The sequence below is a fragment of the Symphalangus syndactylus genome, chromosome 4 (genome assembly GCF_028878055.3).
Source record: "Symphalangus syndactylus isolate Jambi chromosome 4, NHGRI_mSymSyn1-v2.1_pri, whole genome shotgun sequence".
Lineage (NCBI taxonomy): Eukaryota > Metazoa > Chordata > Mammalia > Primates > Hylobatidae > Symphalangus > Symphalangus syndactylus.
In genome coordinates, this window is record NC_072426.2 from 92,191,197 (window position 1) to 92,209,862 (window position 18,666).

The following is an 18,666-nucleotide window of genomic DNA, read 5'->3' on the forward strand; positions in this document are numbered from 1 at the left end:
TATAATATGTATACTATCAAATATCTCTAAAATCTGGGAGCCTCCAAATGCTAAAAAAGGTCTGGATTTTGATAAGAAGTTTTAACCAGTATTAGCTCTTCACACGATTCTCATGAATGAGAGGCAGAGGGTACTCAAAATAAAGAATGGAGCCCAGGGCTAAGTCTAAACAGGGATACCTGAAGAACAGAACTAGCTTTAGTAGATGCTTGACTACACAGCTGTCAGTGTATTGCATGACTTGAAAGGACCTGGGTAGGGAGCCCTTGATGTGTGTGCTTGTGATCGCAGGCATCGTTGAAATATAATTGAGATGTGAAGTCATTTGAATTTTATATTTTGAAAGCAATTGACTGTGATTTTTTAAAATTTAACTGGGTCTAGCTAATGATGAAATTCTCTGTCAAATATCTAAAGTTAAACAACAAAAATACTTTTATATTTTTTGTCATCTCTTTTCTGCATCAAAATTACTGTTTTTTTGCATATTAATCATTTTGTCTTTGTGTTATTTTCTTTAATCTAGGCTTTTGGAGGTTTCTATATCGTGTATATTTGTAAAATACTCTCAAACATATTACTGAGAACAGTAATTTTAGGGATTTTTTTTTAATTAAAGCTATTGGGTCTCTATTTTAACTCCCAGCAACTCGTAGAGAAAAGGAGAAGACAAACAGATTCATGTGAATATTATAACTTGATATGATTATGATTCTCTAAAGACACAAAGGAGGATTTGTTTTTTACTGAGCTGGTAGTCAAGGACTGGCCATTTAGGAGGCTAGGAATAAACTCTCTTCACAACACCATTGACCCAGGAATTCTTGTAGAAGATATTGCTTCTGTTATCTCTCCTCTGGGAGTTAAGTTGATCAAGTTATTTCCTTATAGAGTACTGGACAGAAAATGGAAAATTGAAAATAATTATATAAGTAGGAAAGAATAAGGCTAAACTAACTGAAGGACTGGAAATAGATATAAAGGGCTTGGACATTTGGTGATTAATAAATGTTGTCTGAACACAGAAAGGATCTTTTTCAGGTCCATAGGATGCTATGTTCCCCTGACTACACTCCACAAAGTGCTTATCTCCCATCTTCTTGGACTCCATCAATAGCAGGCAGCTCACCAACTCATAGGAAGCCTGTCCAAGAACAGTTCTGACTAATCAGCCTTCCCATATATTAAGATAGATTAACCATCCCTGTAAGTTTCAGGATTTTATCTTACTTCTGTTATTTGACACCATGCATTAGGCCTTGTCCATGTGATTTAATGTGAAATGTATTTCCCCACACAAGCAGTATAGTATAGTCTTTAAGAACTGTGGCATGAATGGTATACAAAAGGGCTCTACCACTTCCTGGCTTTACCGCCTGTAGCAATTTACTTAAATGCTCTTGACCTGAACCACAATAACACTAATCTTATGGAACCATGTGAATCCTAAATGAAACAAGGCACGCAAAACCCCTCAATTGCATAATGTACATAAAGTACCTGGAACATAGCAATCAATATCTGGGGGTGCTTCATATTATCACATAATCACACATATATCACATAATCTTTCTTCATATCAGTTCCTTCTACAATACGAGAAATCCTCTCACAATTGCAAAAACTGCCGCTTCTCAAGCATTTTGCTTATCTCTTACAAAGAAGCTGCCTATAAGAAATTAGGCTGCTAGTTGCTGGCTGATAATTTGATGATCCCAGTTGGAAGGCTGGAGAACAACAAGGGAAGTTATGTATAAGACAAAGTCAGCATGTTTCAAGACATTTGAATATTGGCGTCCAGTTCAGGACCTACATTTCTTTAATTTCACATTTAAGGTTGATGAGGGAGTTTAATTTCCTTAGCTACAAGAACTCTAGACCTGTGGAAAAACACATTAACCATCTATAGATCATTTACCAATCATAACTTGAGAGGGACTGAAAGCAAAACGAAATAAAGGTCTTCAAGTTAACAGCCTGCAGGAATTTGTGATGCTGTGTAGAATAGGCTGCTTAAAGGTTGTCGCCATTGTAGAAGAAAGCATCAACGGTGTATGGAATTTCAGAGTAGATACCATCCCCTTGTTGCCATCAATATGATAGAAAAATATCTTTCTGTCGTTTGTTACATTTCAAGGATCTCCCGGAGAGAATGTCCAAGGTTTCTGGCCAATTAGATGAAAGAAACCAGATTTGGTAAACCAGTGTTGCAAAAAATTTATACCAATCATACATGCCACTGGTCCAGCAATTATTAGGTTACAAAGTCCATTATTGGTTGGGTATTATTTCTCCTATCTGTTCCTAAATACATCTTCATAGCCAGAGTTGTGAGATTAGGTGGATATGGGTTAGGGAGGAAGAAAAGTCCTGTGACTGCAATTGGGGAGCTGAATCTTCACAATTGGTGAAATAAAAATTTGTGTTATACAATCAGATTCCCCTCTAGTGAGCTATTTACCCCTAACCTGAATCTCGTTTGTATTTATTAATTATATCCTTTGTAACATTCCTGGAAAATATTTGATTACTAATTTAGAGGTGAGGAAATTGAGTTCGTTCACAGAGTTTAAGTGATTTGCTGAAAAGTAAAATTAGCTAGGATAGACCTGGATTTCAAATTCAAGTATTCCTACTCTTAGTGCTCAACTTTAAAAGTTGGGTTTTCCTTTCATTATTATGTATTTGCATTTGTGTTAAAACCCTAGATTGTGTGGGTCTTATGTTAGCATTATTAATAGGTGTGTTTATATATGCTCCTCTGGCTTTACAAAGAACATCACTTCTCTACTTCTATTGCTTCCTCTTCTTTTTGTTTTAGGTATCAAATAACAGGTGTATTTTAGATACTCAATCATTAAGCCAAGGCATCATATACCAAGTCATTTGGCTGGTCTTTGTCCACAGTTCCTGGCAGGGAGCTTCTAAACCTTGGGAATTTCCACAGTGACAGGAAAGTCTTTGTTATTCATGGTGGGTCACTTGGATGACAGGTGAGTTTATGCTAAGGAGATGGTTCGGATGGGACTTGGCTGTGCTAGAAAGACCAACCATGTGATTAGAGGATTGGGGGTTTGTGCCACTTGAAATTAACCCAAATTCCATGGAGGGGAGGAGGGCTGGAAATAAGAGTTCAACCTCAAGGCTAGTGATTCAATCCATCATGTCTACATAATGAACTCCCAATAAAAACTAAGACAGGAAGCTCAGGCAAGTTTCCTGGTTGGTAATACACATGAACGTGCCAGGAGGATGATGCATCCTGGTTCCATGGAGAGTGGACATAGAAGCTTTTCATTGGGGGGCCTCCCATAACTTGCCCTCTGCATCGCTTTTTTTGGCTGGCCTGATTTGTATCCTTTGTTGCTATAATAAAACTGTGATTTTAAGCACAGTACTTTTCTGAGTTTATTAAAGCAAATCGTTGAAGCAGAGCAGATAGTGGGAACACCCAAATTTGTAGCAAGTTGTCCGAAAGTGTGGGTGGCCTAGGAGTCCCCAAGTTTGTAGCTGGTGTCTGAAGTGAGGGCAGTCATATGGAGGACTGCTTAACTTGTGAAATCTGGCTTAACTCTGGGTAGTTAGTACCAAAATTGCATTGCATAAGGTAATTAATTTTTCCCTTTCCTCATTTTGAGCCATGATTTTGTGATGGTTTTGAGAATACCCAGAATTTAGACATAACCACTAAATAGAAAATATAGCACAGGCAAGACATGGCAGTTAATACGGAAGGGCTGCCCACTCAGCTCAAAATCACTGAGCAGCTTATTGGTGTTTTAACAGCTGTAGCTGCTTTTAAATACATTTGTCAGAAGAAGGAGAGAGAAGCCATGAAATTGTCACAAAAAGAGTTGGCTTAAATAGGAACTATCACCACAAACTCTTCTTCCATTGGAGCAAGAGCATGATGCAGCCTGAATCATAATCTAGATTTCACAGGGGAAAAAGCAACCATTAAAAAGGAATTGAAGACCTCATCTTCATGAGGAAGTGACAGGACCTTGATGATCCCAAGCCTTTTTGTGTTGCTATGTAATAGAATTCCATCCTACAAAACTTTTATGTGTTTCAGAGAAGCCCTGCTATGGGTTTTTAGATACCAGGCATGAAAAACATTTCTTGTTGTTTATTTTGCTTATGAGTTTTCTTTTCTAAAAAGTAAATATAGTTATTTTATAAAACAATATATAAAACTTGTCTTGAATTAAAAGCCTCCATAATTGAAATTAGTGGAAAGGGGCACATACACGTATATAGGGAAAAGTTATTCCCTAATAATAGAGACAATACATCATACAATATGACACTGATGATAGAGGGAGAGAGACACAGTTACAGTAGTGATCAGTATCATTTTGATCATTCAGCATTTTCTTCTACACTAGCTAATATTTTGGTCGGTTTTCTATTCAGGTGAAAGCAGCACACCTAATAGAACAATATTCACACTGGCACACCCTAGAGAATGATGACAAATATGTGGAAGCAGAGCCATCCCAGCCACCAGAACTTGAAGCAGAGAGCAAGGCTGCCCACTGTCCACTGATTTCAGCCAAGATCAGCTGGTACTCAGCGGACTCAAAGATGCTTGAAGTGACTGTTCTCAGTCTGTGTTTTGAGAGAGTCTATTGCACAACAATTGCTGATTGGTATAGATCCTGAACACTTAAAAAGAGGTTGCTGATTTCAGATTCACTTAACATTTCTGAAATATAAAATTGTATGCCATCTATTAGTGATTTATTTGTTTAATCTCAATTACTAAAGACATATCATGTGTCAAAGAGGTAATCAATGATCAATTATATACTATTCATAAAATAACAAAAATGATAACTCTTAGTATTTTATTAAAACTGGTCAAAGATATATAGAAAAATATGTAGTTGTAAGTGCTCTTAATAGTAACCAAGAAAGATAGAACATGTGTTTGTATTTATACATTTATATGTATAAAAGAGCATAATAAGATAAGAAGGATTTATATTAAACTTTAATATGACTTACTGCTATGGAGAGAGGTTAGTTGGAAATGTGGTTGGTGAACCTGTGGAAGGAAATTTTCATCATTTGCTGTGCATAATTTGGTAATGCTCAAACTATTTCCAAATATATAATCTTACACAGTTCGAAAAAAGAAGTCAAATTGGAAGGATGCCATCCAGAATGTTAGGATTGGTTATGTCTAAGTTTTGTAACCATAGCTATATTTCATGGTATTATGTGTCTTAGTTTGGGTTCTCCTGAAGTACAGGCTAAGAAAAAGGACTTGCAATAAGGTAGCTTATTTAAGAGGTGAAATCAGGAGAAGGAGCAAGGGGATAATGAGACAGAAAAGGCAGAAGCCTATAGTGTTGTTGCTGTGGCCAACAGGTACTCTATTCCACTAGAAACTCCCAAAAAGTGTTCAGAGTGTCTTCCAGAAAGACTGGAGGTTGGAACATTTATCTACTGCCTCCTATCTTTCTTTGGTTGATGGGTGACTGCAGGGATGTTAACTTGCCTATGCTTCCAGGCCATGGTTACACAAGGGCTGAGTTGGTTCCTGAAACATTTGAGAAGTTCTGGGGCCGAAATCAAAGATATGCATCAGGGATGCTGGAAGGATAATGCTGACAACAGAAGGTGATCTGAGCTTAAGTGGAACTGTCATTTGTAGCTATGACTACAGTCAGTGATGGTTCAAGAGGATGCAATGCAGTATTTCATTATATTATTATTTTGTTTTATATTTCCAACTTTTTCTTAATGATGATTAATTATTCATTCTTCATAAGAGGAAATAAAATTTATTCTAAAAGCATCTTGATAAAATACATTTTCCCCCCAGTTACAGAAAGAAAGGATTATAAGAAACATTTGTAATACAGTCACAACATTATTCAATTAAATATCTTAATGCAAACTTCAGAACTGCTTCAAATATACACAAATTTCACAAATTGATGGCAGTATTATTAATTGAATACACTGTCAAAAAAATGTAGGCTTACAAAGATACAATGTCTAACACTGGGTCATTTAGAAAACCATTACAAAATACAAATGCTAAATCTATAGTGTTAAAAAATAAGCAAAAATAGATCTATTGTTGTTTGTATTTGATTATTTTAGTCAATGCTTCTTCACTGGCTAGAACTATTTTTATTTTTTTCTGTATAGCAACTTCAAAGGGGAATGATCAACCCAGCAACATATATTGTACCTGATCTTAACGGAGAGCTGCTGAATTCAGTATCTCTTCATGACCTCAGTACTGAACCAGTCTCTTAGCCTGGACTCCTTTCAGTTTTCTAAGCCTTCGATAACCACTCCTGATTTGCATTTAAAAAAATTCTTTCTGATATAGTCATGTATTTATTAATTTATTCAACTAAAAGATGTCTATGAAATTCTTGCTGTGTTTTGGGTATTATGCTAAGAGTTGGGGTTAAGTGGTGACCATTATCTTCACAAACCTATTAACTTAGTAAACAAATTTATAAAGTGCCTTTTACATTTGACACTAAGCACTGTTTATCTAGCTGCCACCTGGGCTCTTATAGACTAAGAATTTTTTTCCTTCTTTCACATGACTTTGTTAACTCAGGTTGCATTGAGGAAATAACCCTCCTTATTTGAGACAGTTTTATCCCTGGAATCTTGTATTCACTAGCTGTTGCACTCACAGCTATATATTTACCTAAATAACTCAGAAATATTTACTTTAACAATGAATCATCTTCTTTTGCATAAAATGGATAATGATAAACAATATTTTAAATTCTAGCCAAGAGCTTGTTTCAGGAACATGCCATGTTAATTTTCTCCATGTTTATATAGGCTCCACTCTTTAATTTACTAACCAATGTTGCTTCAAATGCTAGATATGAGCAATGCACTTATATCAAAACCTATTAATTGAGAAGAATCACGCCAGGGTCCTTTTTGCCATATCTCTTTTAGGAAATGCCTTTCCTCATCTAGGCCCATCTTAATGGGACGGAGGGGATATTCTCTCCAGATCCCAACTTGTATTTCTAAATACATGCTTTCATTTATATCTAATATCTTTCCAGTAGCAGAATTTACCCTGGCTGTTCACATTTGGAACCATAGTTCCCCTCTTAAGATCTTCCAGGTTTGTTTATTTCATGCCCTATAACTTCCTTAAATGTTACTCTACTAGGGAAATTAAGATGAATCTCTTGGGTTCTGCTATTTGCCCTACCTTTTCCTAAACCAGCTGAAACAGACACGAACTGTCTTTAGTGGTTCAGAAACAGGTAAATCTCTTTGTTGGAAATGAAATGTTAACTGCAATAAAGAGTTTTGCTTAAAATGCTGAAAAATTTAATATTTTTCACAAAATAAACCAGCAAGGTGTCAGATTTACCTTACATTCTAATTATTTGTTTAAGAAACATACACACAAGCTTCAATACATTTTAATAGCTGCTGAATTCTGTTTTCCTGGCTTACATATGCTAAATATCTGATGCGCAACTGGAATAATATCTTTATTCCCTTAGCTCATTAAGAAAAAGAATATTGTAAAGGAATTTATAAAGGAAATAAAATAGCACTAAGAATTACCCAAACTGTATAACTTACTGTTTGAAGCCTTATTTTTGACTATGAACTCCCTTGCTTGTCAGCTCTTCTTTTAACATTTAACTTTCCCAGCATTCATTCAGCCAGTCTTTAAGCAAACATTTAAGTATCTATTGCTCTGAGTCATTGATTTAGACACTGCATTGAAAGGCATGATCCCTACCATCTAAGAGCTTAGAAAATAGAAAGCAAAATGGTATATCAGAAATTGAAATACAATATAATAAGGATGACATCCTATCTGTCATTTATTTACACACTTATTTATTCATTCATCCATTATTTGTTTTTTATTTGATATTTTAGAATTTACTTTATGTATCATATATTGGAAAGTCTTTACAATCAATTAAATTTACACATATTTGTCAGTCTTTACACATATTTGCCAGCCTTTACAATCAATGAAATAAAGATATTTGGGAGGCCAAGGTGGGCAGATCACCTGAGGTCGGGAGTTCAAGACCAGCCTGACCAACATGGAGCAACCCAGTCTCTACTAAAAATACAAAACTGGCCAGACATGGTGGCGCATGCCTGTAATTGCAGCTACTTGGGAGGCTGAGGCAGGAGAATCGCTTGAACCCGGGAGGCAGAGGTTGTGTTGAGCTGAGATTGTGCCATTGCACTCCAGCCTGGGCAACAAGAGAGAAACTCCGTCTCAGAAAAAAGGAGAAATAACTAACTGTCACAGGAAAAGATAGACACAAAAAGAAATTAATGTATGAAATACTATAATAGAGTTGTGCACAAGGCATTATGGGAGTAAAAAGGAAGGGACACTTATTTTTCTATGGGAAAGAGTAAAAAAACTTTTTTCTCAGTAATGCCAGAGGAAAGGGAAAGGAAAATAACTTTCAAGAAATGGAGTGCAGCATAATATCAAAGGTATAGAGAAACAATAAATGTGAGAGGAATTACAAACATTTCAGTTTTTCTAGAATGTTATATGTACAGGAGGGAGGGGCCAATGAGGCCAGAGCTGTAGGGGGTCTGGTTTCTGGAGGGGAGATAGGACACTCTGGAGATCTAACCATTAAATCCATAAAAACGAGGAACTATTGAAAGTTCCTAAGAAGGAAAGTGATGTCAACACATTGTTCTTCTAGAAAAGCTTCTTTAGCTGCTATAGAAGGGAAGGAGAAGAGCTATTCAGGGGCCCTTGCAGAAGTGTAGTTATAATGAGAAGTTAAGCCAAGCTCCAGGGCAATGAGAGATGGGTTGGTTGGAAAACTATTTAGGAGATCATCTTGTTCATCAGTTGGATGGGGCAAGTTACTGAATCTAAAGAGTTAAGGCTGGATAGATGATGGTGCTGCCAATGCAGATCGAGGCTAAATGAAGAGCGGTCAATTGAAGGTAAAATATTTCAGTCTAGATAGGTTCTGAATTTGAGGTCTCCGTTTCGGCAGGCAGTGAACTATATGAGCCGGTTGTGTTCACATACACTTACAAGACAAATAGTCATGCAGTCCCCACCGATGTAACTTAAATGATTGTTGAAATACTGAAATCCTTTTCTGCTGATTTTCAGCTGTATTCTTCTCCACAGCTCTTCCTCCATATCCCTTCCACAGAAACAAGGGCAGACAGAAGCATGAAACCTGGCAGAAACGTGTGACTGTCTTTAGAGTTTCTGCTTGCGTACGAGGTGAGGCTGCATCTACCTACATTCCATTGGCCGAGGCAATCTTTCACATGTGTGCATGAATGTAAACAGCAGTGACAATCAAAGCATGTAACATCTGGTCTGACATGGACACTGACCAGTCAGAACAGATGTACTGGAGTGGGGTCTAGTGAGGTGTTGTCCAGTAGAAAAGAGAAAATGCATGAGAAAGAAGATGATAAGAAAAAAGATAGTAAGTTAGTTTTGGTTATGTATGAAATATACAAGACCTATAAAATTGAACTGTTGGCTAGTTATGTCATTCTGACCTCTAAGGAGAGTTATCCGTGGAGAGAAAATGGACATTGTATAATTGTCAGGATGTAGATCACCAAGACACAGAATACAGACACATAGGGAAAAGATCGATATATTTGTATAAATAAAAGTATATAAATTATGAATATCAATAATTTAACAATCTTGTAATAAAAACCACACAATATTTGCAAAATGCATTATGTATGGCTGGCATTTTATTATTTTAATATCTTAAGAACACATAACCTAGTGAAACACCATCAAGCCAATAGAAAATAACAGGTAAATCTAAGTAGTTTATAAGCCTATAGGATGACTGCAACTTTCACTCATAATTACATTAATATGACTTTTTAAATATTTTAAAAATCAAATCAACAAATATAAAAATGTTTCAAATTTTTTAAAAACATTTTTGAGTTGCTGTTGGAAGTGTTAGAAGTGTTTGTTGGTGTATCTCTCTAAAAAATTGGTGTTTATATCTGTCAAACTGTTAGTGAAAAAAACTCTGAACAGAATATGCTATAATTTTTGAAGATGAAAAGTACACAAATATAGATGCTTACAAGCACATGCACATTTTTGACAGAATATTCAAGGAACTTTCTGTTGAGACTGTCTCTGGGAGAAAGACTTGGGGTACTGATGAAGATAAGAGCGTTCCTTTACGCTGGCATAAACATTGTGGTATTTAATGTTTTTATAATTTGCTTTGCTGTTTTTTACCATTTAAAGAAAAAGAAAAATATATTACATGTCCTAAAGCATGCAAACATCTAGTAAAAAGTTTTTCTTATGAGTATTTATACATGGAAAATAGTCATACAGATTAATGAAAAAGTTCAGAAATGTGTCTAAGTCATTAAGCAGTTTTCAAAACAACATTTTTAGTTGTTTGTAGGCAAATTACTCAAACCTAGAAGAACTTAACTTCTTTAGGGTTTGAAATTTTAAAGGAAACAAACAGTTTGTAGCAAAACTTTTGGATTTTAAGTCATGTCTACACTTTAAAAACTGAAAAATAAAATTATTTGTACCTCTATGTTCAGTCTACATTGTGCCCAAGCCAACATCACCTCTGGTGATTCCATGCTTCCCTGTCCATAGACCAAAATGGGATTATGCATAAAGCAAAATAAAAGTTTAATCTCCCTGGATTGTCTGCCAAAACAACTCAAATATTTACTCGTCCCTTTTGAAAGATATTTGCATAATAAAATGTTCATTTTTTCAAGACTCACGCTTTTGTGCGTGAAATTTGGGAAAAAGACAACCATTGTATCAGTTGTGAGGCTGCATGTCAATATTGAATTAGGACACGAAAAATGTGGCCATGTTTACCTTATGTCAGGGATTTGTAGGGAGATAATCTGATAAAGGTTTGGATTTGGGTTTTTGGTTTTTGCTGACTGGAGCTTCTCAATTTACTCTGCAAAATTCGATATAGCATAAATTCAGCATAAAATGTCCTTTCTCTAGAAGGCATGCTTCTGCTTTATATTAGACATCCTTGTTTCACTAGATAGGTTGGGCTTTGAAAAGGATGTTTCAAAATCTCTCCAGTGCCCGTGATCCTGTGCTCTAACACTGACTCACTGCAGATTCCCACAGCCTCTGCAGATGACTGTCAGAAACAAGCCTAGAGTTACATTATTTTACCATACACTGTATGAGATAAAGCCCAGGAACATTTGAATAGGTAAATTATTTCAAACAAAATTAAGAGGGTCTGTGGCTTCATTCTTGAAGTGAGACCAAGAACCCACCAATTCCAGACACAGTGGGACATAAAAAATTCAGGTTCTATTTTTTATTTATTTACTTTTTATTATTTTATTTATTTTTGATTATACATTGACAATTTAGAATTTTATCAATTTATGGGGTACAAAGTGATATGATCTATGAATATAATGTATAATAATTAAATCAAGCTATTTAACATTTTTTGTGGTGAGAACAGTTGAAATTTACTCTTAGCAATTTGAAATATACAATGCCCTATTATTAACTACATTAATTAACAAAATTAAAGTGACAACATTTTCAGAAGCAAAATAATCAACTTTTAGGGTTTTAACACCCTCCTGCTTACAGGCAAGTATGGTTAAAAAATACCCCCAAAAATGTGTATTTTTTCTTATTCAAGGCAAATTCCCTCAGTCTTTTTTAATGCCACACATGACCTTTTTCTATAATTTTGTAGTTGTATGTTAATCTGGAAAATATATATACATCTTTAGATCATTTTATTTCTCAGAAAATTTAACTTTATACTTACAAATGCATAGGTTTTGAAGTGCCTAAATATAATAAAAATGTTATATTTGTTTTCCAAATAATTATTCTCAATTTTCAGATGAAATTAAAGGAGCAGAGAACCTTGCCTAAAGATGCAAAACTATACAGAGGCAGAAGTAAATATTACCTTTGAGTTGCCTGAATGGAAAGCCCACTCTATTTTCAGTGCCCTATAATTCTCAAAATAGAACTCATAGAAACGCAAAACACAATGGTGGCTGAAGAGGCTGAGGGTGGGAAGAATGGGGCAATGATGGGCAAAGGGTACCAAATCTCAATTAGACAGGTGAAATATTTTTTTTAGTTCTATTTTATAATATAGTAGATGTAGTTAATAATAGGGCATTGTATATTTCAAATTGCTAAGAGTAAATTTCAAATGTTCTCACCACAAAAAATGTTAAATAGCTTGATTTAATTATTATACATTATATTCATAGATCATATCACTTTGTACCCCATAAACTGATAAAATTCTAAATTGTCAATGTATAATCAAAAATAAATAAAATAATAAAAAGTAAATAAATAAAAAATAGAACCTGAATTTTTTATGTCCCACTGTGTCTGGAATTGGTGGGTTCTTGGTCTCACTTCAAGAATGAAGCCACAGACCCTCGCAGTGAGTGTTACAGTTCTTAAAGTTCATGTGTCCCGAGTTTGTTCCTTCTGATGTTCGGACATGTTCAGAGTTTCTTCCTTATGGTGGGTTTGTGGCTTGTTGGCTTCAGGAGTGAAGCTGCAGACCTTCACAGTGAGTGTTACAGCTCTTAAAGCGGCGTGTCTGGAGTTACTCAGACCTTCACGGTGAGTGTTACAGCTCTTAAGGCGGCGTGTCTGGAGTTACTCGTTCCTCCTGTACAGAGTTGTTCACTCCTCCCAGTGGGTTTGTGGTCTCGCTGGCCTCAGGAGTGAAGCTGCAGACCTTCACAGTTAGTGTGACAGCTCATAAGAGTAGCACAGACCCAAAGAGTGAGCAGCAGCAAAATTTATTGCAAACAGCAAAAGAACAAACTCCTCACAATCTGGAAGGGGACTGGAGTGGGTTGCCAGTGGTGGCTCGGGCAGCCTGCTTTTATTCCCTTATCTGGCCCCACCCACATCCTGCTGATTGGTCCATTTTACAGAGAGCTGATTGGTCTGTTTTGCAGAGAGCTGATTGGTCCATTTTGACAGGGTGCTGGTTAGTGTGTTTACAATCTCTGAGCTAGACACAAAAGTTCTCCAAGTCCCCACAGATTAGCTACATACAGAGCACTGACTGGTGCATTAACAAACCTTGAGCTAGACACAGAGTGCTGACTGGTGCATTTACAAACCTTGAGTTAGATGCAGAGTGCTGATTGGTGTATTTACAATCCCTTAGCTAGACATAAATGTTCTCCAAGTCTCCACCAGCTTAGCTAGATACAGAGTGCTGATTGGTGCATTTACAAACCTTGAGCTAGTCACAGAGTGCTGACTGGTGTAACTACAATCCCTTAGCTAAACATACAGGTTCTCTAAGTCCCCATCCCTTAGCTAGACATACAGGTTCTCCAAGTCCCCATCAGACTCAGGAGCCCAGCTGGCTTCCTAGTGGATCCTGCACTGGAACCACAGGCAGAGCTGCCTGCCAGTCCCCCACCGTTCGCTGGCACTCCTCAGCCCTTGGGTGGTCCATGGGACCAGGCTCCCTGGAGCAGGGAGCAGCGCTCCTCCGGTAGGCTTGGGCTATGCAGGAGCCCACTGCGGTGCGGGTGGACTTCAGCATGGCAGGCTGCAGGTCCTGAGCTCTGCCCCATGGGGAGGCAGCTGAGGCCCCACGAGAATTCGAGTGCAGCACCCGCAGGCCAGCACTGCTGGGGGATCCGACACACCCTCCGCAGCTGCTGGCCTGGGCGCTAAGCTCCTCACTGCCTGGGGCCAGTCCGAGTGCAGGGCCGCCGAGCCCACGCCCGCCTGGAACTCGTGCTGGCCCGCCAGTGCTGCACAGCCCCAGTTCCTGCCCGCGCCTCTCCCTCCACACCTCCCTGCAAGCAGAGGGAGCCAGGTCCGACCTCGGCCAGCCCAGAGAGGGGCTCCCATAGTGCAGCGATGGGCTGAAGGGCTCCTCAAGCATGGCCAGAGTGGGCACCGAGGCCGAGGAGGCGCCAAGAGCGAGGGAGGGCTGCCAGCACGCTGTCACCTCTCACCACTACCTTTAAAAGAAAGCTTCACAACATTGAGCAAGTACCTTTATTACTTTTTAAAGATGCTTTGTGTTTCCCAAAACAGTTTCATTGGGTTCATTGTATGCTATAATGAAATCCTAGAAATTAGTGTCTGTGGTAATTGTGAAATATGTATTTGGTCTTCATTCAGTCTCTTTGAATACAATTCCAAAACTCTTTGGACTTCAGAGTAATTTTTTTGGTATGCTACTGAGTTGACTGGTGGCTGGTAGCCCCTTGGTAGCTTCAGGGTGGGGGCTGGTCACCAGAAAGGCCAAGGCATGATGAGAGAGTTGGGACTTTCAACTCCACCTCCCAATCTCAGGGGAGGGGAGAGGGACGAGGGATTAGATTAATCACCAATGACCAATGATTTCACTAATCATGCCTAAGTGATGAAGATTCCATAAACACCCAAAAGGACAGGGTTCAGAGAGCTTCTAGACAGCCAAATAGGTGAAGGTTCCGGAAAAGTGGCATGGCCTTGGAGAGCATGGAAGCTCTGTGCCCGTTCCCACATGCCTTGCCCTATGCATCTCTTCATATGTATCCTTTGTAATATCCTTTACAATAAACTCATAAGTGTAAACAAATGTTTCCCTGTGTTCGTGAGCCCCTCTAACACATTAATTAAACCCAAGGAGGGGGTCGTGGGAACTCCAATTTATTGCCAGTTGGACAGAAATGCAGGTAAAACATTGGGGCTTGTGTTTGGTATTGGAAGTGGGGAGCAGTGTTGTGGGAATGAGCCTTCAACTTCTGTGGTCTGACGCTATCTCCAAATAGATGGTGTTGAAATTGAATTAGAGGACACCCAGCTGCACAATTGGTTGGTTGGTTATCAGTGGGGTTAAATCCTCACTCTTCCTAACGACCAGAGGTCGCAGAAATCTTCTGTTGATTGTAGTTGAGTGAGAGAATGGAAAAAGCACTTCGGTTTGGTTTTCCCTACAAAAACAGAGCGACCAAGAAAAGTTTAACAGATCCCCACCCTCTGCCTGCCTTAAGACTACACAGTGTAGCTGGGCTTGCTTACTCAGTGCCCCCATTTTGAACACCATTGTAGCTACAAAGCTACATTCATGAGTGCAACCTGTGGCCATGAAATTGAAACAGGCTAAATGACCTAAAAGAAATGATTCTGCTTTCCTTAAAGCCCAGTTTCTTAAAAACACTGGTATTGACTGAAATTAATCTATTTTCCTAGCCCGTTGCTATCAGATTGCCAAGAAAGTCGGTATAATTTTTTGGCCTGAAAAAAAAAAAAAAAAACAAGAAGAAAACTGAAGCTATTGTTCTCACGTGAATCTTTAACCTTGGTGCTGGCCCTGGAAAAATAGCTCCTTATTTATTCTTTCTAACACTCTCAGAACTATTCCATCCTGGGTGCCATACAGTTGAAAAGGCAGCCTGAATGCAGCAGGCAGAGAAATGTTTACGATGAACTATGTGATCAGAAAGTCTTGTTATACATGTGCATGACATAAAAGATGGGCTCAGTTCATCTGTACAATGGTGTTCTGATCACCTCCTGTTCACTGTAATGGTGAAGGAGGAGTTGCATGCCCTAAATAATACAATATGGCCAAACATATGATACGCGACACTGGACAGATGAGACTGGCAGCAGTTTTTTGGTCACATATACTTACAGCTCAGTGGAGGAGCACACTGCATGCCACGCAGAGTACGTGGAAGTTATGCTCAGGAGCATGAATCAGAAGGGGCTGTGGGAAGCAGGCTTTGCAGTAGCAAAGGATGGGATACCCTTTGGTTCCCATGGGAGGATGTGATTGGCTTCTTTGAATACCATGGCAGGTAGGTGAAACCTATTAGGTTGCTGAGGAACAACACCATATAGGGTGCAGCTGCCCCAGCTGATAAAGGAACTAACTGGGCAGGAAGCCTTCCCCACTAGGTTGGGGCATACCTGGTGAGAGGTGGGAAAACACCCAAGCTTTTGGGTCCCTGTGAGGCTCAAACATGTTAAGGCAGCAGTTAAACTTTTAGGTCTCACAATACAAATGACCATCATAGTTTCCTACTATACAGAGCTGTGAGTAAAATAGATGAAATAAATAGGTAAAAAATACTTAGTAAAATTAAATGTGTTTCAAAAATCTTATTTTTTTTATATTAACAATAAGACAATATGAATCTTATTGTTAATATAAAAACTTTTACTTCTTAGATTATATTTATGGTCCCTCATCTATATAATACTAAAATAATAAAGGTATAGACTAGACTTTGAATCGTATTTTTTGGCGGGTTGTTTATGTATAGTGGCTATTCTTTACTGGGCCACATTGAAAATGGGTTGTATGGGTTATTCACATGGTATTATAAAAAGAGAAATGCACCAAGGAAGTCAAGACAGTGATTTCCTACAGTGTTCAAGAGTCCCCACCATTAGGTTCAATAATTGGCTAGAAAGACTCACAGAACTTAGAAAAGCCATTCTACTCATGGTTACAATGTATTACACTGAAGGGCTCAGACTTAAGTCAGCTAAGGGAAGGGCTGTGTCCAGGAGTCACCAGATATAAGCTTCCACTTGTCCTCTTCCTGTGGAGTCCTGTGGATGGCCCCTACTGCTTCCAGCAACAACATGTGGAAATACGCATGAAGTATTGCCAATGAGAGATGCTCAGCCCAGATTTGGTATCCAGAATTATTACTGGAGCTTGATCAGTTACATATAGGTACCACCCACGTAACCGAGCTTAGCTGCCAGCCCATCCAGTGATGGAACTGATATATGTCCCAAGCCCAACATCCCCCACTTAAATTGCATTATTAGCATTGACTCTATGCATGTCCCAAAGCCCACAAAGAAACAAACACACTTTCACTGGACAAGTGATATTCCAAGGGATTTGCGGTTAGTTCCCAGGAGCCAAGGCAAAGGCCATACCTCTTTTTACACAAGGTTAATCCTTTACTGCACATTGGAATTCTTTTTCTAACACTAATTCACCATCTTTGATAAAATTGGGCTTGAACTTCCTCATCTATAAAATAAGAGAGTTGAACTAGGTCAGTGGTTTCATTAAGAGTGTTATTTAGGATTGACTGAAGCATTATTGAGGGTGGAAAGATAAGAGGCTACAGAGAATCTGTCTCAACTAAATAAATTCAAAGCAATGTATGGCAGACTTTTACCTTTTTCCTTAATAGGAAGAGTGTTCTGGTAAACCTAGGGATTCCCTGGAAATACATGGTTTCTAGTGTTCCTTTCAATTCTACTGTCAGCAGATAGTATGGTTTTAAGAAAATACAAACAATTGTCAGATGATTATTTTAAGGTAATGTTATGAGGATACAAATACTTTTCAATTTAAAGCTATCATAGCCACTTCTAGTTTCCTCTAGAGTTGCATAAGAGTGTTCATTATAATAATAATAATGTTCTTTGATTGGTGGTAGTTTATTTACCATAAACTTATTTTAGCTGTCTATAGATATTATCTTGATCCCTGTTATGTAAGCGCTATTTTTCCATTTTTCACATGAGTATTTGGTTTTTAAATACACAAGAATGCTTTGGAGTCAAAGTACACTAATCAAATATAAGTATTGAATGCTTCTGAAAGAAAATTATTACATCATAGTTAATTATTAGAAAATATCAAGGCCAGGCGCGATGGCTCACACCTGTATTCCCAGGACTTTGGGAGGCCGAGGCAGGTGGATCACCTCAGGCCAGGAGTTCAAAACCAGCCTGGCCAGCATGGCGAAACCCCGTCTCTACTAAAAATACAAAAATTAGCCGGGCATGGTGGCAGGCACCTGTAATCCCAGCCACTTGGGAGGCTGAGGCAGGAGAATCACTTGAACTCAGGAGGCAGAGGTTGCAGTGAGCCAAGATCACACCACCGCACTCCAGCCTGGGTGACAGAGTGAGACTCCATCTCCAAAAAAAAAAAAAAAAGAAAAAGAAAAAAAAGAAAATATCAGATTAATTTTAAGTGGATACTTTGGCATAGATTAAAGAATCACAAGTCAGTAGGAAATTTAGGTATTATCTATCTCAACCCCATTCACCTAACTACTCCAGTGTGGGAGTTGGGGCTAGACCCTTTGTCTATTAGCTCTTTAGTTTTTTGCACTTAATTAAGATAACAGAATCCTTCAGACAATAGAGATGTTTTATTTGGAAACTGAGAAGATTTTAATTGATTTTTCCTAATCAAAATAAAAAGCCATGGTATACCATTTCCTTGATCCAAAATTTGAAAGATATCTTGGGTATGCCTATAGTAGAAGTTAGTTGACTTGGGTGTTAGTTCCAGCTCTGCAGCTCATGAATTTGGTGACTTTGTACTGAATAACCCCTTTGCTCATCAGTTTTTCATATTTCTAATGAGGGGATTAAGATGAGACCCCTGGTTTGTGCAGTGCTTGAGGTTGATTGCCTTGTCTTTTATGGTCAAGCTAAGTGTTAGACATTTGCAACCACAAAATCCAGGATATATTTTGTACTTATTTTGTGAGAAATCATTTCACTGCATCTTAAACACTTGTCAGTGATTGCTTCACAGAGGGCAGCCGAGTAGGTTCAAGGTTTGTTAGAACTCTACTTGTACGGTTCAGTATATTTTATTCAGTTTCCAAGTTTCTTTGCTTAAGTCATAAAAATGTATG